Here is a 26042-nt window from a genome sequence, read left to right on the forward strand (position 1 = left end):
AAGAACCTGACCTTGTAGCTCCTGCAAAACCTGACCTTTCCCTGTGTTTTATATCACCCTTATAAAGTCAGCTTGCATTATCTGGTGGCAAATTCCAAACTCAAGAAATCATACATAAAAGGCAAATAAACTTGGGGTTTTTTTCTAGTCTCTGTCAGGGGTCTGCACAATATTTCCCATGAAGCAGACACTTCATAGAAGACTAAAGTGCACACTTTGTTCCAAGAGCTCTGTCAAACTACTATTGACCATGGCTCTAAGACTGCCTGGGCAGCCCTGGGGTCTACACTGATGGGGAAACAAAACATTGGACAGAGAGGGGAAGGGTAGATGAAGCCACATGGAAATTTTTAAAGCAAATTATTGAGCAATGTGGGGTGAGCTAAAGTACTGATTAATGCCTCAGAATGAAATACTTCTAAGTATTGCATCTTTTTCTTGACCTTGAGGGAGCACAGAATGCTCTTAAGCCTGATTTCCAAGCCTTTATTAATCAAGGGAAAAGAAACTGTGTTCCTTGGACTGTATCCTTTGCTGTGATGTACTTAGGCTAAATTATGCATCAAGTTTACAATGAGTATTTTGACAGTCCAAACAGATACATTAGTCATTCTGCATTAACTCAGTTTCTAGGGGAGTGGAAAAATGCACTATGTGTTCTTATAGTATTAGAAAATATGCCTACACAGAGTTCACATGATACAAGAAGAACCATGAACTTCCTATTCCAAGGCACTGTTTCAAAACACTGAATGGATCTGATGTTGAAAAATCACTGCAAGATTTACAAAGATATGATCCAGGCGGATCACCTGAATCTTTCCATTATTAAATCCCCAATGTGGTGAGTATTACTCCTCTGAATGTTTTTCTCCAGGTTATATGGTGATCTTTACTTTAGCCAAATCCCTTTACTGAACTTGAGAAAAAAGATTTGTGAACTAATTCCCATAGTGACCAGTAAGGTTCACACGTCATGGCACAGACCATGAGGTTCTGTGCTGCCCTGATGTATTGGCTCAGCACAGGCTGTTGTAGAGGATCCATGACCATCTCTTCTCTATTTTACTGATTGCAAAGTGGAGAGATTTTACAACTGTATGAGTAGCCTGGGGAATCCATCACCACACTCCAGGAATACGACTGAGGTGGGATTTAATAATACACAGTAAGGATGGATTTTGCCTTGGTCTTGTTCATGTTTGCCCTTGTAACAGTTCACAGCAAAGGCGGTGGTACAGTTTAAAATAAATTAAAGTATACTCCAAATAGCTGAAAGTTGCCTATTAATTAAAGATACTTACATGTATGATCCCAGACAGCCAAGGCTGCAATGGTGCTGACCTCAGATTTGCTGTAGAATTGTAATGTAGATGATGTCATCTGGAGCACCACATCAGGTATATCCTCCCTGCAATGATAAAAATATTGCACTATAGAATGTGACTTTATGAATGCATGTTTTAAATTTGCTGTCTCTGCATGGTGATGTGCTGCTGAGGAAGTCACTGACATGCTGCTTTACTCTAGAGATCTGTGCAAAGCCACAGCTATCTGAAACAGACTTGAGCTGTAAGACTTGAGCTAATACCAAAACGGCTCATGTTTATGAAAACCAAACCTGGGGTTTTTTTTCTCTGCCTGAAATGAAAACTGGAAACCTGTTGCATGCTTCAGCTCACAGTACTCTAGTTAAACTGTCACTGTGAAGCATATTTTCCAGATCTGAGAACATACAGGGAACTATAAAACATACAAGAAGATGACTTTATATAACTATGGTATGTTTCCTTACAGAATATGACTGTTCATCTTTAGCAGCCATGTGGCTAAAGACCTCATTTACATTGAAAAAGAAAAGCCCCTAACTCAAGAACTTGTTTTCATGACCCTTTACAAAACCCGGGTAAGAAAGACTGATATTTAAATCATCCATTACCTTAGACAGATTGGGCTGCACAATTCTGTTTCTTTTATTTGACTTCTTTAAGAACCATGTTGCAGCTTTGAACATGGTCAGGATTTTGCACTGTAATGGATTCACCAGCATACAGAAACAACTTTAGTAATGCATTTTCTATCCATCAATCAAAGTTAAGTATTCTAAAAGCCTATTGATATTAGTGAACCCAGTGAAATATTTTGCCTTTTTGTGGTAATCAGCAGCAAATCTAAGCTTGCCCTCATTAGCCATTACACATACACCACAGTCCCACAGTATTTCCCACCAGCTGCAGTCCAGCCTTCACCTGGTGGCTGGGGATGCAGTTCTTTGTGTGACATCCACTGAGACTGGACCATGATAGACAGATGTCTTAAGTTCTTATACAGTTACTTAGCAGATAAACCAACACAAAAACCAATTAATTAATGCCTTTTTCCTCAATTCTAATACAGTGTTCTCTCCATGTCTAATAATAGTAAATCATAAACAATAACAGTGTTACTTTTTCAATTATGAAGAAAAATGTGCTAAGTGTTGTGTTTAGAAATAATACAGGATTTTCCCAGTTTTCTTATGGTGACTGAATTGTATTTCCACTCCTAAAAGCTAAAGGCTGAACCCAGCAACACTATGAATGGGAGAGACAAGACTAATCCCAATTTCTTCACTGTCCCTTATCAGGAAGGCACATGTACCCAAACTGTGAAAACAGGAGACAGAGGAAAGAGATAAGTACAATTTACTTAGTCTCCCTTCACTGTCTAAAGAAAATCCATAAAAGGTAAAGTGAAATGTAGGCACAACTCCTGGAGAGGACTTTGCTAAATCATTTTTATCTTTCAGTCACTAATTTTTCCACAAAAGAAATTCATCTGGCTGAACTTTTGTAAGAGCCAAATAATTCATATTCCTTCAAGTTTGTTGCTGCTAAGTGCTGTAGAAATAGAAAGTGATAATATTTAGAACTGATAAAAACTAATATTAGTTCTGTAGATTAATTCAATGTTTTGTTTGAAATGGACCCCAAACTCCCATAAAAATTAAACTTTCCAGAATGTTTTATTTAAGTTTATCTGAATATTTCCCCATCAATAAGACTTGGGTTTGACTCAGTCATAAAAAGGTTGAAATCAATATTTTGATAACACTATTCACACAGGATAAAAAAGTGAAAAAATTAATACACCTCTGTGAAATGTTTCCTGTAATCCTCTCATCCATGTGGATTACAGATAATTTAACAACTTTGACTGTCACAAAAGAAATAAAAATGCAAACATCAAAAGAGTCACCCCCAAATGATGTTCTTTTTTATAAAAGAAAGCCTACTATGTAAGGGACTCAACGTCTTTGACCTACCAATTTCTCTGGTGAACTAAACGAATTTCAGCCATCTGTTTTCAGTTATCTGGCACAAGTACGTACTTCTTGTAGCTTAATCTTTGATTAAGATGAGAAGGGAAATGAATAATTTAATTGAATTGCATTTCTATTTGGAAGATTTATTCCCAGGATTACAAGCTGTCTTCTCTCCCAGGTCACAAGAGCATATGAACCCTGTGTCCTTAAATCCACTCCTCTGTGGATATTTGCCTGCATCATGAAGGATGTGCATAATCTGATATCACTGATGGAATTACATCAGAAGAAGGATCAGGACTGGAAAAGCTTAGAGAGTAAAATGTACTCTGAGCTGCATGGGATACTCATAGATAACTTGCATCCTTGTAGTTCAGCCTGGTTCTAGCCAAAGATGATTAGTTCTCTTTTTTGAGCTTACTATATTTTTGTTAAATTTAAGAAAAAAAATTGTATTTTTTTTTTCTCCCCCTTGAAACCTTTCTAAAGCTGTTAGAGGAGTGCAGAGTTGTCTCAGATAACCAAGTACACATGAGAAATTTTGGGCAAGCCAAAATCCACCTACTAGAGGAAATTATTTGAGATTTCTCTAGAGATAATACTGAAAATTCAAAATGTGGTTGGATTTACTCACTATTGCTGCAAGGTAATTGAAAATGGTCTCTAGGCCTTTAGGCCTTACAGCTTTTTCTTCCTCATAGCACACGGTGGAAGAATTTATCTGGAAACCATCCAGATCACTCAAAGACATGTCATTTCCTCTGTTTCTGGGGCAAGAACAGCAGAAAGTTGTTTTAATCTTTCCAAGTAGCATAGTTATGCAACTTTAGATTTTGTGAACCTGCATTCCTTCCAATTAAAAGTACTATTTAATTAAACATAGGAGAAGACTGATAACGTTAATAAAGGGAACATGAAAATAACTCATTTGTCTCAGTAATACTGAAATTCCTTCAGCAATAACTCAGATGAACAGATGAAGAATGCCACCTACAGTTAAGGACAGGAATCTTGGTCTCTTCTAGGGTACCTGTTTCGGGTTTCTACACTGTAATCAAAACACAAAAGAACATTTAATAAGTCACAGCAATACCAAGCAAGGTAATTAACTGCTGAAGGTGGGTGATACTGCTATTAACAAAAACTTTAGAAAGTGATTGTCCTCTACGCTTGGACATTGAACTAATTTATTTCTTCCAGAGCATATGCAACTTCTTCATGAGCCTGTATGATATTTTTTAAAATACAATAGTCAGTGTACTGGCATCCAGGCTGTCCGTGTGGAAATTTACAGCAAGGATGGCTAGAAGTTGAAATAACGAGGGTTGCTTTATAGCCTTTTCCACCATTATGCTAAAATTCAGAGAGAGGATTGTGATTTAAGCTGAATGCACTATGCTAGAAATGGAAGTCTATCTTTTCTCTAGCCAGACAGTTATTAGACTATGCAAAATGCCTCAACACAAAGCATTCACTACTTTGAGATACTCTGCAGTACAGACAATAGCTGAAGGCACAGCTTTGAGGGTTGATCTGGTTGTCGCAATAGGCAATAATAGAGTTAAAAGAAATCTACAGTAAAATATTTCATTCATCTCTCCTCTGTCATGAAGAACTCCCAGTAGGACAGCAGCACCACTGACTATTTCAACCTAATTACCCCAGTACAGTGAATGTGATTCAGTTGTTCAAGATACTGATTTCTTGCCCTTCTGATACTGTCCAGCTCTGAGCCCTCTGTCACTCTACTTTGCTTTCCAGGTAGAATGATGCATATGCTGCTTCAAGAAGGTGGGTCACACAAAGAGCATCCAAGACTGTGCTCTGGGCAAATGAACACAGTGTCTGAGGTTTCAGTCTGTGGGATGTTTTCCAACTTTTGACAGCAAAATACTTCTGATCAGAGTTTGCACAAACAACAGTCTCTTAAATTCTAAAACTTGGCCAACCTACAAATTCTTTGGGCATTATTAAGGTGATAAAACTTGTGTTGTACACCAGCACCAGGTTGATGATCTTTTTTAGAAACAGCTGAGAATAATGAAACTGCAGTTTTAGTCTCTGTTTTGCCCATAACTTTGACTTTACTTTAACTGTTGGTTTTCTAAAATGTTTCTGCAAATTGTGGAGAGAGGTGCACCTTCCCTGCAACCTCAGGGTGAAACTCAGAATGCTGCCCTGCCATGATGGACCCCCGTCCATCACAGACTGTCCCTGACTATGGTTGAATGACAGGCTGAGATCCACAGTCCTAATCATGACTCAGACACTGACTCGTGGCCCTGACTGCAGTGACCTTTCCCTTTCTCTAAAACAGAGATTAAGCCTGCTTTGAGAACACCATGAGATTTCAAGTTTACAAAAGGTTACATGTAAGAACAAGGAAGTGCACTGTAATGATTTAGCAGACTTCCCCATAGCATAGAAAAGTCTTTGAAAGTAAATCTGTCCCAAATAATAAAAACAAGATGTAAGGCAAAAAAAGAATAAAAAACGTAGGAGTGACCTTTTAGGTCATTGATTTTTTTTTTTTTGTGAGAAGGCCTTCACTGACTGGGTGTTGAACAGCGCTTTACCAATGGTTCCATTGCCATGAGTCAGGTAGCTGGCACAGAGATCTGGCTTCCTGTTTTGCTTTGGAAGGTTGGCTTTCTGTAATCTGGGTGTTGCTAAACCAAATCTTTTCTTCTGTGAGTCTTTACACGATAACTCAGCAGAGATTGCAAGGCTATTGCAAGATATGCAGCATTCTCAGTGTTATCAAGGGTATTGTGAACGTTGTGACCTTTTTGGTTTTAGATTAAGGTTCCATTTTCTGGAATTCTCACAGTAAATCTCTTTAGAAAATGAAAACAAGACCAATAGTTTCAAGATCAAGGGCAAACAGAGCCCAGGATGTTTATACATTGACAAAATGCTGCTGGGCAGACCCTAGACAAACCATGAGTTTATAATATGATTTGACTATTGGTTCCACAGAGAAACTGAGAGAAGTCTTTCACTTGCATTTGTTTCCTTCAGAGTATGAGGGAAGAGGATGGGTTGAACTATTAGGTTGGCAGTATACAAATAACCAAGGAAATAACTATGCTGGACATTGTGGATGTTTCTTACTGGCTGGTATCAGATACCAGATGTGTCTACTTGCTGCCTGCCAGGCTGGAGTTGGATGGACAGTTCTGTCTGTCAACTCTCTCTGTCCTTCCATTACTTCTTTTCCCTTCCAAAGCAATATACAGTTTCATACAAGGTCAAGTGCCTTGTGTTTAGAATTTTCTTTAGGTCACTGTGAGCTGTATCAGAGGCTTGAACTCAAACAATTACTTCATTTCCAGCCAAATATTCCTCTAAATTTGTGTGGCTTCTGCTTCCTCCAGTGCAAGAATCAGGAAGAAAAAAGGTAACATCAGCTGAGGTCTCAGTGTTCCTCTGCAGAACTGCAGCTGCGGTTTTGGCTGCGACTGTGCCCTCTGAGGCAAGGTCATTTCCTTCCTCAAAAGGCCAAGCACGGCAGCTCCTGCACGCAGCAGATGGGCAGAAGGAGCTGGGGGCTGTGCTGGGCAGGGCTCTGGGACAGGGCTGTGGAGGCTCTGCTCAGGAGCTCGAGCTGCAGAGCGTTTCCTACCACGCTGGCAGCGTGGCCAAAGCTGCATTATCTTTATAAGAACTGAGACATTTCTCAATGGGCAGTTATAGTGCTGAGATGTCAGGAATTCTCCTTTTCCAACTCCTTTTAGCAGGTTTTCTATAGCTCAAAATTTATGTTTTGATCTGAGCAAGGCAAAAATTCTGGGGAAGGGTGACAACAATCTCAGGGACTTTTTGTCTCATTGCAAGACAGAAAAACACCCACACATTGAAAGTCAGTCTGAGAGGAGGAACCAAAGGCTGCTCCATCATTCTCAAGAGTGGGAGTGTGACAAAGGCTGCTAAAAGTGGGGCAAGTCAACACTACCTTTTGGCAAAAATTGAGGTTGTCATCACAGATGTGTGTTTCTCATTGAAGTTTTTTGAGATGATGGAAAAAGAGTACAAATTTATCTGTATTGACATAAGAAATGCAGGTTGACATTTCTTATACTGATTTTTACCCTATGTCAGTTTTCATTTAGTCAGGGTTGTGGTCTAACAGATATTAGAAGGTACCATCAATGGATACTTCTGAAAGTGAATTTTTTTTTCTTTTTTTGGGAGGGGTTTTTGGTTTGTGTGTTTTGTTTTTTAGGAATCAATGTCTATTAATCCATAACCCTTGATTTGGTGAATAAATGCATTCAGTGAGGATGGTCATAACCTTCCTGGGAAAAACAGGGAGCTTATAGAGAGAAAAATAAGAGCTAAATGTGGAAGTCATTAGTATAAGACCATGAGGAGCCCTCATGTCTTCAGGAAACCATGTGGCCATTTGCATTTACATCCCCTCTAACACATTCACTGTTGAAGCCTAGAATCTGTCAACAGCATAAATCAATCCCCTGCACATAACACTGAGTTCAAGTTTATTATCCATCAAGGTGGAGCTCAGCTATCCCTGCTGTCATGCTGCTTTAAATAAGCAACTAGATGAAACTAATTTAAATATCATCTGGTTTTTAAAAGGACAAAGCTCTGTGTTTATATTGCAAAGAATTTGTGTTGGATTGGATTGGAAATAACAGATCTGAGTGGGGAATTTTTAAGTGAGGCAGAAGTGAAGGGGACTGAAAACTGATACTGAGTTTTTACATAATGCATCAAAGCTTTGGCATGGTTATCAGCTTTATGAGTTTGCATCTCCTAATGTGAATTAATTTCACCCTCATGACAGTGCAGTGAGTATTGTGCTGCAGAGCTGGGCATTATCATTTGGGCCCTGGTGCAATGAGCCCAAACTGGTATGACAGACATATCCTGACTGTTGGGTTTGCTCACTCTTTCCCTGGAAGAGAGAATGGGCCAGCCATTAATGCTGTGGTGTGAATATATTAAAATAATTACACAACTCAAGTGGGGATAAAACTTGTGACATTCTACAGATACAATTTTAGTACAGTTCATAATTCCCTCTATGCCTGCTAGAAATTTACGTAATTCCTCCCCACATTTTATAACAATTCTGAAATACCTGGTGGATGTGAATGTTTCACCTACAAATTGCTGCACTTCTGAACTCATAAATAGTTTTAATTTTTTCCATTTTCTGCAGATCAGTTTCTTGACATCCCTCTAGGCAGATGGAAAACTTCCCATCCCTTTTTCGACACTATGAAACAGTAGAACTCATAAAAAAAAATAAATTGCATTATTCTATTTTACAAATCAACATTAATTTACATGGCAGACCTGCTTTAAATGATCCAAATAAAACTCCATGTCTACAGTTAAGTGTAGTTCTGTTTGTCTTCATTTTTTTTTTTTAAGATTGAATTGAAAAATGTCTTTAATCACCTTAATTGCATTGTTCTTGGGCTATTATGGAAATACTTACCTATCTCAGGTACTCATGGTACCCTGATGGTAGATCCTCAGTACAATTAACTATTTACACTGAAGGGTAATGAGCACATAGCCCCATATCCATGGCCATCTGAGAGACCTCAATCCCTCCTCATTCTCTGGTTTATGTCTTAAAAACTTCTACAAACAAACAAACAAAACAAAGTAATAAAATAAAAAAAAATCAGCAAAGAATCCAGCAACAGTTCACCACAGACTTGATGACAAGAAGGAAAGATTGAAGTTTGATGTCCTGTTCTTAAAGAGCTGGTGGGAGAGAGATTTTAGCTGAGATTTCCCACTATTTAGCTGGTTATTGCAGTCATTCAAGAACTGATGGCTAGAGAGGGAGGAATGGGGAAAACGCCTTCTACTTCTCTCCCTGTGTTCACGGACTATAATTAGAACAGGAATAACTTGGAAATGGGCATAATCATCCAGCTGTGAAAGCTGCAAAGCATTTGGATGTTTCAGCGAGCTGGGCTCAGGTTTTGTGTGCTTGGACACTGCAGGCAGCAGCTGATGCTGAGAGAATATGAGTATTTGCAGGGTTTTGGAAGCAGGAGAATCATTTGTGAGGCTTTGTCACCTGAGCTCAAAGCAATGATACACACACACCCCTCACCACTAACAAAACAGCGTGTGCTGTGCTGAGCATCCACTTCCCAAACTCTGTAATGGAAAAAAAAAAGCTTCACTTTTGTTTTCACCGCACAGCTCTAGCCTTGGCCTCTGTCAGTAGTAACAGAGAGCGATCTCTCTTGGCATGTGCGGATCTGCTGCTGCAGACCCGTGTGTCCACCAGAGCTCCGCACCAGGAGCAGCGTTAGTCAGCGCTTTGGCCGCTCCGCAGCGGACGGCAGGGCGGAGCGAGCAGCCAGAGGCTCCTGCAGGTGGGCACCGTGGGGCTATCCCACGGCTGATGTGCCATGGAACCTTCCCGGGAGCAGGATCCCACACCAGGCTGGCACTGCCAGCCCCAAGCTGCTCATGTTAGGAGCGGGATGTGGGACGGGCTCCAGCCGCACCTCCTCATGGACACAGGCAGCGACGGTCCATTGGCCGCTGCCTGCCGATGCCATTAATCACTCGCTAATGTGGTGCGTGTGCTTCAACCAAAAATAAAAACGAGACAATGACTGATTGGAAAAGGATTTTCTTTATCCCTAATGAGCTACATGGAAGAAAATCTCCTGAATAATTTATCAGCTGGCTAATGACTAAATGCAGCTTTTATAATGCTGACGAAATGGTGCTAAATTCATCCTTGATATACTCTATGGAATTGCACCAGAGAGCAACTTGGCCCAGTCAAGAAATTGCAGACATTTTTAACTGTTTCAGTATCAAAGGGGCAGTGAATAGGTAGCAGCAATAGCTGGTGTCTGAAGGAACCTTCAGATTGTTTGAAATTAGCGGGATTTTTGATTTGCTCATTTGTGATGTTAGATCTACAAGCAATACCAGAAAAACTAAGGAATACTCTCATTTAGGAAAAATTTAATGTAGCACTTCATTCCAGATAAACTGTAGTCACAGGAAATAATGACCAACAAATCTTAAAAAAAATTACAAAATTACACATGATGTTGAAGTATAGCTCTTTCCTGCTGCTTTACATTTAAAAGTAATTATTTATTGTAATTTCACTTTCAAGCACAGGGAAGGTAACTTGTCATATATCAGAAACTATTCATTAAAGGGAAATATTTCAGTGATTATACACTTGCGAAAAAAGATACTAAACTTCAGTGATAGATGAAAATGAAGTAATAAGCAAAACCTCTTCTTGTTCCTTATCTCCTCAAGATCTGGGTCCAAATGTTGCGAAAAAAGATGTATTTGAAAAAAAAATAAGGAACCCTAAGATAAAATAATTGAGTCAGTTCTCCTGCTGTTTTTATCAAGGAAGGAAAAAGCCAGACAGGATTTAGGGAGGAAGGTGTGGATATGGACTGCTCAGGAAAAGTGGCAAAGACAGCACACTTGGGCAAACTTGGAACAGTGAGAAGTTCTAATGATTGGGCTTTTCTAAAACAGGCATTGAGTGCATAGTAATTTCAAATTTAAAATCACTTTCCTGGTAGTTTGTTCTTAGTAAATACAGAAGTCACAGCATGGAGGGAAAGAAAGAGAGGGCAAATTTCATCTTTTGAGCAATTAGGATGTTTCCACCCCTACTGTGTCACACCACTGTGTTTTAAAGTGTTGCCATGTATCAAGGACAAACTCTGGAAATCCACTGAGTGCTTTGGGAGATGATGGATATTTTTGCTGCAAGCTTCCATTGCCTGTGTATTTCTGCCATAATTATCAGCGTGTGCTAAACATAAAGGCCGAATTTCATGTTGTAGTAAAATCTCACATTTTCTGGGTTCAGAGTGAGCTGAGCAAAACCGCTGTGGTGTAGCAAGTTCTGCAAGCACTTTGTAGCTGGCATTTATGGGAGCAGAAATGACGCTTAGCATATAAATTCAGCGTGACACAGACAGCAGGTCTGGCTCACCGCACACTTGTTTTACAAAAGCTTCAAATCCTCCAAGTTTACAAGGACAGTAAATTCCTAAAACATACCAGTTACTAAGCCGAAGAATTAGACATTTACTACTTGTGTTTCCCCGCGGATATTCCCTGCGAACATAAATCCGGGCGTGCGTCACAGCTGCTCCCCGCATGGGAGACTTTCCTCTCCTGTGCCACAAAGACAAGGCAACAACGACAAATACTCGCTGAGCTTCGTGGCATCCTTTCCAAATGCCACGGCCGGGGTGTGACCGGAGCCACCTCGCCGCGTTCTGCTCCTGTTTTGGGAGAAATTCTCGGTTTTCGGAAAGCGCCTCCGCGGCTCTCCCGGCGCCTCAGCCCCGGCGCGGCGCTGCCCCCTGGCGGCCGCGCGGCGCCGCCGCTGCCCTGAGGCGGCCGAGGGGCGAAGCCAGCTCTGGCACAGCGGGACAGAGCCGGGACCAGCGCTCACAGACACGGCTGTGACACACCCTGCGCCCCTGGCCGTGTGCTCGAGGTCAGCTTTGGGTCTTTTATGTGTGTATTTGCCACATATTTCACCCAGCGAGCCCGCTCGGAGGCGAAGATCAGCGGCTGGAGATCGGCCGTGTGCCCTGATGGATCCGTGAGCCCTCACGGATCCATGTGCCCTCACGGATCCATGTGCCCTCACGGATCCATGTGCCCTCATGGAGCCGTGTGCCCTCATGGAGCCGTGTATCTTCACGGATCCGTGTGCTTGGGAAGGGCTGCGAGCAGGGCTGGGGTGGCTGACCCTGCTCCGAGAGCCCCGGGGTTTTCGGGCTGAGGCTCTTGGCAGCAGCGCTGGAGTTCTCCTCCTGTCCGAGGGGTTCGTAAACCCGCAGACAGATTTTTGAGGCCGAAAGGAACCATCAGACAATCTTGCCTCATTTTTTGCATAGCAAAGGCTGGGGAGTTTGGCTCAGGTCTGCACTGAGCTTCTAATTTGCTTGCTGAAATCATCTTCCCCAGAAAAGTATGTACCCTAGATATGACAAGCAGCAAGACTTGGGGAACTCACCACATCCTTTGAAGTTTTGCCACAGTAGTTTATCACTGTCACAATTTAAATGTGCTCCTGCAATATAATTAGATTTTTTGTCTGGCTCCTGTGGCTGCACACAGGTCTCAGTCATTCTGTGCTTAAAGTGAAGTGCCCTTGAATCCTTGGTTTTGTCTTTTCTGAAAGTTTTTATGTGACAGTCAGCCCATCTTTCACTTTTTTGATAACATGCACAGATTGAACTTGCCAACTCTCGCTATATTGTGCTTTCTCCAGCACTCAGATCACATTTGCAGCCTCTCCAATTTATCAACATGCTTTTGAAATTACTCTGCTAAGCAGTGAGTATACAGAGAGGAATGTGTGGTGCCACTACCATTGTCAAATACCATTAAGAAGCTAGAATTTGTTTACCAGATGCTGCACATTGTGGCAGAATTTACTGTGACTAGGCTGGTAGTAGGTTTTTTTGCATTGAATTACAAATATTGCACTTTAAAAAGCCAATATGTAGGATAAAAACTTCCTGCCTAGGCTTGGACTGCTACGTCAGAGAGCCTTGCAGGTGTCTGATCGAGAGGCTTTGCAGACAAAGAGTTGTTCCTAAGGGACCAGAGACTTTGGATTCCACTTCAGTGCCTGAAATAGCTGAATGCAGATGTTTGATATGCTCAGCAAGGGCTTTTTAGGACTAAACAGAACTAACAAACTGTGGTCTCGGAGTCAGGAGGAGATTTCCATTGCTGTCTGATCTAGGGGAGCTGCTCTGTTTGGTTTTGTGGGATAGTGTTCAAGTGCCAGCAGCATTCAGGTACAAGGTTTGTCTTACGGTTCATAGGAGTACAAGACCACAATTTGCTGTATAAGCTTTAAAGTTTTAATTTGCTTGTTTTACCCCACTCCTGCTGAACAGCCTTTTCCTGCAGATTTTCCCTGCCCTTTCTGGGACAAGGTTTTGCCTTGCCAGTGGTGTTCTGGGAACATCTTATCCACCTCTTGTCCAGATTTAATTTCCTTCTGTATGCTGTGCTTTCTGTTTTTCTTACTCATCCACATATGTTCCCCTTGTTTCACATGATGTTCAGTATATGTTGGTCTTTCTCCTCACCAACCCATTTCCCATTCAGCTGTGGCACTTACTTGGCTGAGCCTTAAATGTCTGTTCAAGCCTATCCATCCTTTTTATTCATGGTCATATACTTTGCTTGCTCTTGTTGGAAAGTTAGCTCATTCATTTGAGGCAGAACTCCAGATATTCCCTAGCTCCAAGACATTAACCAGACAGGGGCTCAGGCACCCGGATGCCAATAGAATTGATATCCACAAGCCATTGGGAATAGAAAGGCGTGTATGCAAAAGTTTGGGCAGTTGACCTGTTGCAGGACTTTGCTGAAAATCTTAAGAGGTTGAGCAGCAATTTCAAAACATATTTTTTGAGCACTCTGCTGTTGAAAATTCCCACTTGAACTCCTCTCTGTGGTCAGATCAGTGAAAGCAGCACTGGGGGGTGGTATTTGATGGACTAGATGGAATGATTTGTCTTCAAGCTGTTCCTGCTGGTTTGGGTCTGTATGTTAAGGGTGAAATGTTCGAGAATCTGCTAATTTCTGGGTTTTATTCAGTCATATTTGAAGATTTGCAAAAGGAGGACAACCAACCCCCTCCCTTCTGCAATACAGAAATCAGGTGATAATGTGATTCCAGTTAAATACCTGCCCAGATAACTGCCTGATAACACCAATCTGGCTGGTGGTTCCAGCCAGAGCTGACTTGTTGGTTTCAGCAGGGCTTTCTGACATTATGCTATTTGTGCCTAATTGCACATTGGTTCATGGCTTGAGTCCAGGCTCTCCCACCATCCTCACTTCCTGTTATTGGCTCGTGTTTCAGCTTGGCCCCAGGCAAATCAACTGTGTTTTCTCAGGCAGGAAAACTCAAACCCCACATGGGGACGAGCTTGACCCTGAACTGTGCCCTGCCAAGCACTGGGACCTCCAGGCAGTTTGGGCCAGTGACTTGAGGCCACATTTGGCCATGGCTGACAAAGGCACTTCGGGATACAGCTTGTGCAACTTCAGTGTGTGGCCACTCCCAGCTAACCAATTTCCTGAGCTGTTTCTTGTCTATTTACCAGAGTTATCTCTTTTCCTAAGAATTTCCAAACTTTAAATGCTCCTTTCTGCAGTGAATAAAAGGCAGTGGAGGAAGACATAACTGCTGCTTTTTATACCATTCCAGAGAATTGTCTCATTCTGACATTTCAGTGAAACATAGAAGTTCAAAGTAAATAACATCACATCCTAATGATTTTGAGTGATAAATAAACTGAGGCATAATTTTTGTGATTTACAAGATCAGCAGACAGCTGATATTTGTAATGTGCATGTGATTAATGTCAATATTTTAATATCCAGGTAGCCTGTACTGTGTACCCTAATATATATGATCTGTAGATTGTTCTTGTGTCAGCTGACTTGCAGTACTCTATGCCTACCAGTCATTAATATCTCCTCAGTCTCTCCATAAAAGTAAATGTAACAAACAGTATTGCAAGTCTAGCTTCTGATTATGTGAAAAGCATGGACAAAATCAGAAGATCTTGTGTATATGGGCTCTTCCACGGGCACAAGCAGAAGAGATTCTAGAGGGCTGCTGTGCAGCAGCCATGCAGAGATGGGTAGGAGAGGTTCTCCCCCCACCCTCTCTGTGCACTCCCACTTGCATGCAATGACTATAAAGTCTCCCAGGTGCTACCTCTTTGTACTGAGCACTGTGAACCCTGGTCTGTGCTTTGGGCTGCTGTATGATCGGCTTTAAAAGGCTGTTGATAATTTTGTGACTTGGTTTTGATTGAATCAAGAATAAATGAGCCAGATAAATTTATGCAAAATGTTGTTTGAATTTGTAGGACATGAAAGAATTCTTCAATAAGGTCAAGCAATCCAATGCCATATTTCCAGCTAAATGTAGAATCAGTGATTTTTTGAACAAAATATTGAATCATTTTAAAAGGAGAGTAGTGCCAGATCACTCAAATCCCAACAACAACAACAAATATGTTACAAAATCCAAAAAAGAGCTGGCTGAGGGAGCTGAGGCCCAAGGCAAGCTGCCATTGTTTTGCCTTTTCTGGAGATAGAAATACCTTTGTCTCAGAGGAAATAGAGCAGACATTCTTTGTAGCTGATTTCCTTCTGACTTCCTCTGTGCTAGAGATGCATGTTTTCCTAGAGCTTTTTAAGAAACTAAACCTTTTTGCTGTGATTTCTCACTTCAGCAGCATAAGTCCAGGTAGTTCTCAATGATATCAAATTTTGCTGATGTTAACAAAAAAACCCTCCAGAAACCCTACTTAAACTTCTCTTCACTTTCCCTAACAGATCATTTCATCCACTTCAGAATATTCATGCACTCCAGCTTGTGCTTTCCTTTATGACCAAGCTGAATACTTAAGTTGTTGGTGGCAAAGTTCATGTTTGCATTGTTTTCTCCACTGTTTAGTCTGGCATCTGTTTCAGTATCACTGCTTTGTGTTAGAATTAGTAAGGAAAATAAGAAGCATATTTATGCAGTACAATAGGTTTTCATAATCATTTCCAGATGGCAGATCCCATCCTTCCTTTTCTTATGATTCACTGAAACTCAAAACACCGCATGGAGTGGTCTGGAGGTAAAGAAATAGGAATGAAAATTACCTCAGGGAAAGGCTGGTATGACTTGCTTTTCATGAAAAATCTTTCAGAGGAAAAAGAAACTTTAAAAATAGGATCTGAATTTGTAATCACTAAGGGAAGAATTTGTTAATCACATTGAATGCAGAAAATGGACTAGTAAACCACGTGATGGTAAGGTCATGATCACGATCTCATGAAAATGGACTAGGTCCTTTCTTCAGACCTTGCCCATTTAAAATCAGATGTATTAACATACTTGTTCCATATAATTTTCTCTCTATTTTAAGGAACATACTGAATTTTTTGAGGTCACAGCAAAACATTTACCTCAGCTGTGTTAGCCAGGGCAGGCAGCAGCATCTTCTGCTGTAAGATCCAGAGAGATGTGTAAGGATTCGTCCACAGAGCACTGTTATTGTTTGGATAACATCTTTCCACTATTCTCAAAGCTGCCTTACTAAGGAGTTAGTCAAAATCTCTTCCAGGCAATGGAGATGCTGAGATTCCCAGCATGTGAAGGAGCAGATTACAAAGCTGTAGGATACCAGAGGCATTCAGCAGAGTGGGGTGTTTGGGGGTGAAGAGGAGCACAAGTCCCTCTTCACAGTTCTGTTTGATAAAAGCCATTTAAGAAAATGTGTAGTTCCTTACTTCCAGATGCTAAAGAAATGCTTGGTTGCTCTTGTAGTTCTTGGCCTCTGACTTTCAAGCATTGCTACCATACGTGAATTTGTATTGGCTGGTATAGTGCCAAGAAATCAAGCTGAAAGAGACTTTGTGACAAAGTTGATTTATTTTTCCAATGAAAGTTATCTCCATGAGTTCAGATGATAAAATGACACACAGTTGCCGTCCTACTTTTCAGGCTTTGACAAGAACTCTTTTCCTGATGCTATGAAGATGAAAATGTATTTATTTCTACATGTGAGATTTATTTATTCCCTTTCACTTCCATCTCCTGTTCATTTATCAGTCCAGGAAAAGAGCATGTCAGTTTAAAATAAACAAAATACTTGATGTGTGGGTGGCTCCAGATTCACTGCAGATCCAACATATTCATTATGAAATACCCCTGTTTGGATGTGGTGAAAGCTGAAATTTCATGGATTCCTGCTGCCTGGGTGACAGTGCTGTGGTCTTTAATTGACCACCATGATTTAGTATGTTTTGGTTTCTGTCTTGTTTCTTTTCGTGCCTCCCCTATCCTTAGTAGCACTATCCTCTTCAAATATAGAAGTGCTTCTCATTTAGCCTGCAGATGTATTTTACTCAGCTGTCAGTGGGATACCCAGTCCTCAGTGTTTAACTCTTTCATAATCTCATTTTTGCACAGGAGACATGATGCTTGATGGACAATATTATAGAAAAATAATCTCAGTTAGCAAGGTCTGATTCGGTGACTGCAGCTTCTTGGCCATTTGCAGGGTACAGAACTACAAGCCTGAAAGGAAAAATAAAAAAGAAATGTGAATTCCATACCATCTTTAGTTGTGGATTTACAACATAGGCACAGTTGTCGCCCAAGAAAGACTCACTGTTTCTAACTTCTGGAAAGACACTTACTTGATAAATCTGCAGACTGTGTGTGGGCTCTTTTCTTCTTTTCCTGGCACAGATCCTGTTAAATACACAGAGGGTCAAATGCTTGTTTTGGCCTTCCTGCATGAAGGTCATCTGGAGAGCTGTAGTGTAACAAAGCACACTTCTCCCTGCTGCCAGTTAGCTCTGCAGGAACTCACTGGGGGCACTGGAGACCTGCTCTGCCCTCACTGACTGCAGCCCAGCCCATATCTCTCTCCCCCAACACACTGTCAAAGAGAGCAGGCAGAGAAGATCTAGTAGCAAACAGATCTGTCTGCCACAGTAGAGCTGTCTTATCTCCATGATAAAAGGCACTGGTAATGCTTCGATGTTATTTCAAGTCAGGTTACTTTTGGGTATTTCAAGTAGATGAGCTTGTAATTTAGTAAAAGGAGGCATTTTCTGAAAGCAGATGGGGAAAAGACATCCTGCAGTTAGCAATTCTTGGATGCTGTGGAGTACATGCAGGGATATCAGAAAGTAAAAGGAAAAACTAAAGGAGAAGAAAGGAGCATTTTGATGAGAGACAGGGAAAATGCTGCTGAATGGTTTGGCAGGAGCTACTGTCACTGGACAAACTATCCAAGTGTAATTTGAGGGCATAGCTGATATTTTATGGCATTCAATGTATTACAATTGCTGCAAGAAGTGCATCTTTCTGTGAATGCACCCTGCTACCAAAGTGAATTTTCCTCAGAAGTAAAAAGCATGTATCAAAATGAGGGCAAGGAGGGATTTAAGTGATACAGTAAAAAAAAAAAAAAAAAATGTTCACACAGATACCAAGACTTCTTTGTATGTTGTTGAGTGTGGACCTTCCTAGTTCAGATGTCTGGGTTGTGGCTTGCTTTTTTAAAGAATAGCTGGCCATTAACAGTTTCCTGGTTTCTCAGTATCTGCCTTCCAAATTTAAAATGGCATCAGGAGTTAAAGAAGTATCCCTAGAATGTATTTGTATCACACTAGTTTTAACAGCTTCCACGAGGAAAGGGAATCATCTTTTCCCAGTGCATGTATAGACACATCCAAAAAGCAGTTATTCAGGTACTTTTGCTCCTTAGGGAACACCAGGGTGTGATATAGGAGAATCTGAGATTTTTTTGCTGAAGCAGATTGCTTTTACTTCTTATAGCAGAAAAATCTCTGAACTCCAGATTTAAAACTTTAGTGATGGAAGGCAGAAGAAATAAAAATATTCTCTATTAAATAAAGAATTCCCTGCAGTCTGCTGTGAATAACAGTTTGTATCAGGAGACTATCAGAGCATGAGAGGGATAAGTGCTTCTGAGGAAACAGGAGGCTTTACGGTCTGAGACTCCTCCAACAATAAATACGCAATCAGTTCAAATTATATGGCAAACTCTTAAATAGCGTCAGTGTATTTTGGCATGAAGGCTGAGTTTAAATGCATTAAGCTTTTCAGTGAGTAGTAATAATATGGCATTAGAGCATTAAGAACAGGATGAGCTTTGCCAAACCTTTGCTGTAGCTCTTTGCCTAAGGGCATATTTAAAAGGTAATTTCAATGTGGTTTTAACTGGCTGCAGTGCTAACCCAGGAAGGGCGAGGGAAAATCTGGCAAGGGCTCTTGAAGTTTTGAGGTCTTAGATTTTTGGATTACTGTCATAGTGGGATGCAGCTGGATTATTATGTGAGCAGAGCTTTGTTGCAACTTGCATGGCTATAAATTGAAAGGAGTTTCCCAAAAAAGAAGGAACAAAATAATATCTGTAGTACTGGTGTGTGTCTGCATGAGCCAGAAACTTCTATAGAGCAATAGACAGCCCTTGTGCTCAGTACCTCCAGACTCTGTGACTCTGTCACATGAGGCCCTCTTCAGTTTTGCAAAATACCATTTTAGTCATTAGTTGCAGGCAGGATCCCAGTAGCCTCTGTATGTGATAGTGGATAAAAGCTATGATTCATCAGATGGTTAAACACATGAAATCTCTAATGAACAGAGTCAGAAAGAGACACAAAAGGGAGTTAGGAGGGGGAAGGAGGTCTGGTCTTCACAGCACTGTGAGGATTGAAGAGCAGCATTTTGTAGCCAAAGCCTAACACAACCTTAGGCTTGAGGCTGTGATTCAGAATGGTTGGTGCTAGGCTTGGGAATACTACTCTGGAAAATTCTTAAATTGGAAAACCAAACCTCCAACTGAAAACATGTTTTCATTTTTTTTTTTTTTTCCAAGTATTCCTGACTGAGAGCACAGAAAACAGGCTTTCCATTAGGTTCTGCTGTCAGTAGTTGTCTAAGGGCGATCACATCTGCTGTTGTGCAAAATTTCAAACTGATGTTCTACATTTTAAATTTAATCAGGTTCAGGTTGTGATTTGGTTTATTTACAGAGTGAACTGTCTCATGGCCAATGCAATTGTTGATTGCTTTTGAATCATTATATAGGTGGATGTAGCACTGCTGTAATTCAAAGTAATTTCCATGGTCTAGTCATCTTAAAGCTACACTCAAAACAACAACTTCTCCAAGAAACATTTTCAGAAAATCAAAGTTAATATTTTTTTTTTGGCCTAATGAAAATACTATAAATTTCTTAATTAACAGTCCCACACGGAATCTCTGCACCCAGCATTTGCAGCTGTACCACAGCTTGAACTGTTTGTACTGATTGGCACCTTCTTTGGGTGTTGGATTTTAGCTGACTTGAATAAACTACTCTATCAAGGCTTGGAAATGTTAGAGAGGGACCACCTAACAGTATCAAATCAGGCTTCCAGCCTGCACACTCAGCAAAGGGACTACCAACAACTCCAGTTTATATCCATTTGGATAATTTAATTTAATTTCATTTCATTTCATTTCATTTCATTTCATTTCATTTCAGTTCAGTTCAGTTCATTTCATTTCATTTTTGAAAATTAATTACTTTAATATTTAAAGAAGAAATTCCATTGCAGCGTTTATATATTGTTTTGGGCTGCTGTATTCTGAGTATTGTATTCTTCCTAGTTATTGAAGAATATGAGATATTTTTGTGTTGTCTTGAGTTTTCCTATGTCTGTCACCACACAAATGGGCAGCCTTCACCTGGGTTCCTTTAGACAGACTAAATAAAATTCTCTATAACATTGGCAGAGCAATCCTCGGGACACAGAGTCAAGAATGTCTCATAATTTCTAAAATTATTCTGGACTCTTCCAGGATGTAAAACTCCTTGGAAGTATAGGTCACTTTGGAACTGCTGAGTCCATGTTGTACATAGAACTGATTTACAGGTGCCTTCGACTTTTTAGAAAATTTTCCATTAGCTCAAGGTGAATTTATATAGAATTGTTGTGTTTTTTAATGATACCTATTAAAGATAATATTTCTACATCCATCTATCTATCTATCTATCTATCTATCTATCTATCTATCTATCTATCTATCATGATTGGTAAATCAAGTATGCAAGCACTGGATCTGAAAAGAGAACACTTAGATATTTCATGGCCTATTCAGTACAGGAACGTTTCCTATGAGAACACGTTGTTCAAAGCTGTAAAAAGAATAACATATTGCACAAAATGACAGAATAAGGGCATTACTGAAGAATTGACATAAAGAACGGGGAGGAGAACATGCCAGAGACGATGTACAGATACCAGAACTCTGCTGTAATGGATTTTTTTTGTCTGATGAACACTGGACAGAATTTTCTTCCGTAAAATCTGGATTACATTCCTTTTTATTAATTTTTTTTTTAACACCACATCTGGGTAGACAGGATGTTTTTTGAATAAAAAATTCTTGTTTTTGTTGGAAAAACATCTGATGCCTTATGCTGCAAAGAGACTTCTGTAGCTACACATCTTTTGTGCCTGTAACCTCTTTGAGGCAATGTCTTTTATTTCCTTTGATATGTAGGATATACCTTACAAATGAGACTTTGTTCATTGCTCATCTTTTCCTTTGTCTACATTGAGCCTTTTAATGAAACAGGGAGTCTGTTTGTTTGGTGTGCTGTGCAAAGAGCTGAGGCAGCCTGTTCCAAAAGAAACGTGTGAAAATAACTCCCTCTTGGGGCCTCTGAAGTTTGTTCTTTCTCATGCTTCCATTTTATCTGAATGAAGTCCTTTCCAGTAAAAGCACACAATGGTTCTTTGTTCATGAAGAAATGGGTAGCTTTCTGGATTTTAACTTCAGTGAACAAAGATTTTTGCACCCTATTTTGTCTTGCAAATGAAGCCAAAGTAATTGTCATGTATTTCTTAGAACACGGCTTAGAGCACCCACACCTTACCATGTAATGACTTGAAAACAATTCTACAGGTGAAATAACCCATCTGAAAAGCCTGAGTTTCATAATGATGGCCAAAACAGAAATTCATGTGTTTCATAAGTATGTGTGAAAACCAGCAAATTCCAGACTTTATATGGTATTTTGTCTTTATGATAAAGGCATTTTAAAAATGCTCTTTAAATCAATTCTTCTCTGTTTTTGTCCTTAGCTGTTCATCAGCAATTATGTTCCACTTTTCCTCAATTAACTCATTGAAGGAAGTTCCTTTCAAGGCTGTCTGCATCTGTACTATCAGGAAGAAAACTCCTTTTCACAGCTCACCACCCAAAATTTGGCAAAAGGGGAAATTGCAGCCTTGAAAGATTTTTGATCTTTTTGTCCCCCAGTTTTGTTTCGGTTGCATGCATTCTGCTCTAAGACACTTGCAGAATTACTGAACAGCAAATGGTGCATAAGCTAATTCAAACCTGGAGATAAAATAAGCAAGACAAGAGTTTTTGTGAGTGTGAGAGATATGAAATCAAACAGGCATTAGGAAGTTCTGGCAACACTCAGATTCAACCAGGTGGAACAGTGGCTGCAGCAAGCAGCCAAATTCAAGACAAGGGACAAAGATAAGCAGTGATCTGGTGGAGATGAGTGAGCTCTGGTGAAGTTGATTTGACACCTATTTACAGTTGTCTGCTATTGGAGAGATTTGAACAAATAAGGAAACAAACTCTAAAAGCAGAGACCACTATGAGGTGTTGAAACCCTCCCTGCAAATGTCCCATTTCTCTTCCTGGAGCTGCAGTGCTCCCATGTAAGTGCTGACAGTGATGGCAAAAGGCAATTGCAAGGAAGCCTTGACTCTGGACATCACTGCTGTGCTCTGCTTTATCCTCACACCATTTCCAATGCTAGTGAGGCCAATCCCCCTTCTGAAAATGCTGGGAAAATTTTTTTCCTCCCATTTCCTCCGATTTGAATCTTCTCTGAAGACAAAAGGCATAACTTCTGGAGGAAGGGAGAGAGAGAAATGGAGACACACATTTGGAAAATCCTTCACAATATTCATGGAGTTTTTAAAAGAGAAGACAAAGTGACGAAAGACAAAAGAGTGAGAACCTGGTGTGGACTTGAAGTGAACAGTACTCAGATATATTCCTGGGAGGAATGTCCAGGTGGATGTTGAATCACTGCGCAAAATAAAGGATATCTGCATGTGATTTGTTATCTAGTATACAGGATCGAGCTTTACTCCACTCAGTGATGTATGGATAAGGACACTTGGTGAGTGGAAAAATTTAAAACAGGAGAGGTTCCAGTGCATTCTTTCAGATACATTTTGCCTGTCACTAATTCCCCAGAAATTGTTTCCTGTGTGTGCTTTGTTTTTAAATGCATAGAAATAACAATTCACTTTTCCAGATCTCCATTCTGGCAGTTCAGACATAGGAAGAAGGTGTACAAGGTTAAAAGAGTCAACTCTGAATCTGTTCTTTAGAGCTTCTCAAGTGCCAAACAAAACACAATGACATGAATTGATAAGAGGGCATGAATGAAGCAGGAATGCTGGCACCCACAAATCCAGGCTATCTGTCTCATCAAGATTAGAGGAAGCTGTCTTAACTGGGGGTATCTGTGTGTCCTACTTACAGCAAAATGCAAGTTTGGAGACTTCCACCTATAGCAATATAGCAATATAGTAATACAGCAATATAGTAATATAGCAATATAGTAATGTAATTCCTACAGGAGAACATAAAGCAGCTTAGGAAGGACATTGTGTATGCAGTTGGGGCAGGTTTTTAAAGAAGCTTAGTTTTCTGATACAGTTAATATGATATAACCCTGCAGAGAGTGGGAAGGAAATAAATCCCGCAGGTGTTATCAAGGAGAGCTTGTTCCTGGTGGCATTACTGCTCCTGACCTAAGAGATGCCATGACAGTAGAAGGGCAGGGTGGTGAAAATCTAATAGAAAAATGCAGTTTGGCCAGAGAGTCTTCAGCACTGAGATTTTCAAGGCTTAAGGCTTTTCCATTCTTCATTGACCAAACCAGGCACATGACACTTGCAGCACTTTTGTCTAAAAAGCTCTCCTGAGACACAGAGGTGGCTTTTATGTTAGTTCCAATTACGTTGGCAGTACACAGTGTTTATGAGCAACAAAGTTGCTGTAGGACAAAAAATGTTTTTAATGAAAGTATTTAGTCCCTGAAGCAGTTGTTTTGTGATTGCCTGGCAAGGACATCTCTGCCCCAGAGCTTTCCACTGGAAGGCAGAAACAATTCTGATGTGAGTGGTAAATACCCTGCTGTAAAAGACTTGAATTCTGCTCAGTTTTTAGGGATCATATGCTTTCAAAGTAGCAATGTGTCTTTAATAATGTTATGATACACAGAATAATTAGGAACAAAATGATCTTTATTTTCTGGCTGCAGTAATGTGACATGGGCTGAGATTACAGCCAGTTACACTTTATCCAGTGGCTCTTACAGTTATTATTATAAAGCTTTATCCTTGCTATCATCAGGATGATGCTGAATTAATTTTTTCCTATTCTCACAGTGTTGTAGCCAACAAGGCCCCGATTGTTCTGCCAGACACACTGGAATTGTATTGTGTAGTTTAAAGCAGATGAGAACCTTTAGCCCACACAGAAAATTTTGCTTAGATTTATTCCAGTCTAAACCAATACCACAATTAAAAAAAAACAAGAATATGCAGCTGCTTGTTTGCAAACTGAGCACAATGTGCATGTGTTTACAAAGTATAAAAAACCCAACAAATCCTATGATTTTACTGAGGCTATATTTACAGGCCACCAGGCACCTTCCTCTCTCCTGAGCATTTGGAGATAGCCTTCAAATGATCCTTAGCTTTACAAGGCATAGAAATAAATTTGGTGCTAATACAGGCAGATTCCTGGCAGGGCTTTTCTTCACTCTGCCCTGTGTAACTATGATTGCAATCCAGGGCCAATGTTTTTGACTGTGAAAAGGAGAGCTTATGAAAACAACGTTTTGTTCAGGATGTGTGGCCATAGTCAAGTTAAAAGAATAGCACCAATATTATTACAATAAGGTGTCTATACAAAGAATTTGCTGAGGTAAAATGGTCACTTTTAAAGAGTCAACTTTTTCAGTAGGACTGGTCCATATGTTCAAGAGTAATTATTGCACTAGATGAGAAAATGAAGAATCAACCACTGTTAAGGATTTCTGAATGTTACAGTCAAATTCCTATCCCCGTTTGAGTATGAACTTGTTCTGACAGAAAAGAGCAAGGCAGGATCGCTCCTTTTGCAGTTCCAGGTAACATCAGAACAGCTTGCGGAAGATCAAGATGCAGATTCCAAATGAGGACCTGTGTCCACCAGGATCCAGCAAGCACATCCTTGCAGCACATGCCATAACAATCCTCTTTCTCAGGGGTCTGCTGGGATAAGGAGTGCTAAGCAATGCCAAGTGGCACCTGTACTAAAAACAGCAAGGGAACAACCAGGAGAGGAAAGGTCCATGCTGCTCCAGAGGACTAGCAGCAGCTCATGTATCTGCAGGGCCTTTTTCAGATGCTGGCATTTTAAGTAAAGAATGTGTTCTCCTATAATTAATCCAATCCTATAAACAACCAACATCTAAATCTGGTGGATAACTCTTATTCTACAACACAGGAGAATTCAGGAACACAGAAAGAAGGACAAATTGGGTAAAAAGATTAATCATAAGGGCACTCTTCAGGGAGAATGAATATCTGAAACATGGCCCAAAAAATCCTCTACTGTTTAGTAGTGAGAAACAGAGTTAATTTTCTATCACAATGATACTCTGCACCAAGAAACTCTATTTCCTGATGTGGCAATTAATAACAGTGGAATAAAAGTTGCAGGTACATCTAAAGAGTTGTCTCAGTGGTTTTCACCGAATTATTTTCTGGATTAGTAAAAAATATCAAGCTGGTCTCATCCTATCCAAACATTTATCGTCCTGCTTGAAACTGTTTCCATTCTTCTTAGAAACATCTCAGTTTTATTCAATATGAACTCTTTGCTTTCCATCATAAGACCTTCTGGCACAAGAAATTTATTTTACTGAATTATTAGTAAGGTTAAATACTCCAGTTTTTCCACATAGCAAAAGGCAATACCCAAATTTGCTTCAAGCTGGACAGGATCACATGGTGAGTAATTTCTACAGAGTCTTCTCTGGCTGCTGCTAGACCAGCAAGGGAGCAGGCTAACATTGATTAGACACTT

Source organism: Erithacus rubecula (genome assembly GCF_903797595.1).
Source record: "Erithacus rubecula genome assembly, chromosome: 2".
Classification (NCBI taxonomy): Eukaryota; Metazoa; Chordata; class Aves; order Passeriformes; family Muscicapidae; genus Erithacus; species Erithacus rubecula.